Below are 1,739 nucleotides of genomic sequence, written 5' to 3' on the forward strand. Positions count from 1 at the left end.
GTCAAGAGCCATGAACTAACTGCAGATCCAAAGAAAAACCAGTCACAGAAACCAAAGGCTGTGTTGTCCTGGTACTTCTAAATTCCTGATGGATAGAGCTTTGGTTTGCAGGGTGGTCATTCTTACATGAGACTCTTCTCACATTCCTGCCCTCCTTCCTGGTCTCCTGATCTGCTAGCATCTTTTTCCTCCTATTTCTTTGGCTCAAGAAGTTAGATTCCTATCCTTTCTTTCCCCTTCTCTCTTTCTCTCTTTCACTGAATGCCCAACTAATCCTGTTTCAAAAAGAAAGTTTAAAGTCTTGAATGGAGTGGGGAAAACAGAAAACCTCTCTGGAGATTAGCAATTTAGCAATTTGGAGATTTCACTCAGCCCAAATTAAAAAAAAAAGAAAAATCCTTCAGAATTTGAAGTGCCCCTTTATTTCCTAACCACAAGCCCGGTGGCACTGGTTGAATTTTATTCATTCTTAATTCCTGGGCAGGCTCAGTCTCGTTGCCAGAAATAAGAGGTCTGACCACAGAGGGTTAAAAGACCGAGGAGCAGCCCAGACACCTGAAAACTGTCTTCACATCAGGGAAATCAAGTCATATTTCAAGGCTGTAGGAAAATGTGTTCTGCCTAGAGAGTGTCAGTCACTTAAATTTTAAAAGACACAGACGGCACTTAAAGGCTGTCAATCATTTCCTATGAAAGGAGACGAGAAACTTTTAACATATGAATTGCCAATATTTTCCACAGTAAATTAAATAGAATTTTTTTCATGTAAAAAAAAAAGATGATTATTTCCCAGATTAGGCTAGGTCTTTGTCAGGAGAATATTTGGAATAACATTACCTGTCATATTTTTTTTTAAGATTAAATAGATCTATTAAAGCATAAAGAAAAAGATCTGGTCTGTCTTCCCTTGACTCATGTTGTGTAGTTAACTTGGATGCTGACAATGTGCTTGAGTAGGAAACTATCCTGCTAGAAAAAGTTGACAACCAAATTGCGTTGTCCAATGGGGCAGCCATTAGACTCACAGGGCTACTTAATTCCAACAAAGTTCGACAAAACGTTAGTCTGGGTCACACTAGCCACATCTCAAGTGCTCAACAACTCCATGGAGTTCATGCGTAGAATGTTTCCCTTATCACAGAAAGTTCTGCAGGACACCACTGATCAGACCCTTGCTACACAAAGTATAGTGGTGGCCCCCAGCACAGGTATCACCTGGGAGCAAGGCAGGCTCCATGGGTGTGTGGCCTTTGCCAAAGGGCTCTTTGCCTGGCTTAATGCTTTGTCATCACCATCTTGAAATTGTTAATAGTCTTTAAACAGGGGTCCTCTGTTTTCATTTGCACTGCACCCCACAAATTATTTAGCCAATCCTTGGGAGCTTGCAATAAATGCAGAACCTCAAGCCCCATCCCACACCCACTGAATCAAAATCCAAATTTTTTTTTTTCAAAATCCAAATTTTAGCAAGACCCCCAGCTGAATGTTATGGACATGAAACTTTGAGAAATATGATCTAGAAGAGTAGTGCTCAACCATTTAAAATCTATGGAACGTTTTATTTAGATTGATGAAGATAAACTTTACACAGAGCCAAATGTATAAAATAGATTAAAATAATCACACCCACTAGGCAATGTGTAGTGTCATTGTTCAGCTATAAATAATATCTGGTTATTTTTTGATCTGTAGGGTCTTATGGAAGTACTTGAAACCCCCTGGCTGGAGACACTGGATGA

This window comes from Canis lupus, chromosome 37, assembly GCF_048164855.1.
Source record: "Canis lupus baileyi chromosome 37, mCanLup2.hap1, whole genome shotgun sequence".
NCBI classification, from domain to species: domain Eukaryota; kingdom Metazoa; phylum Chordata; class Mammalia; order Carnivora; family Canidae; genus Canis; species Canis lupus.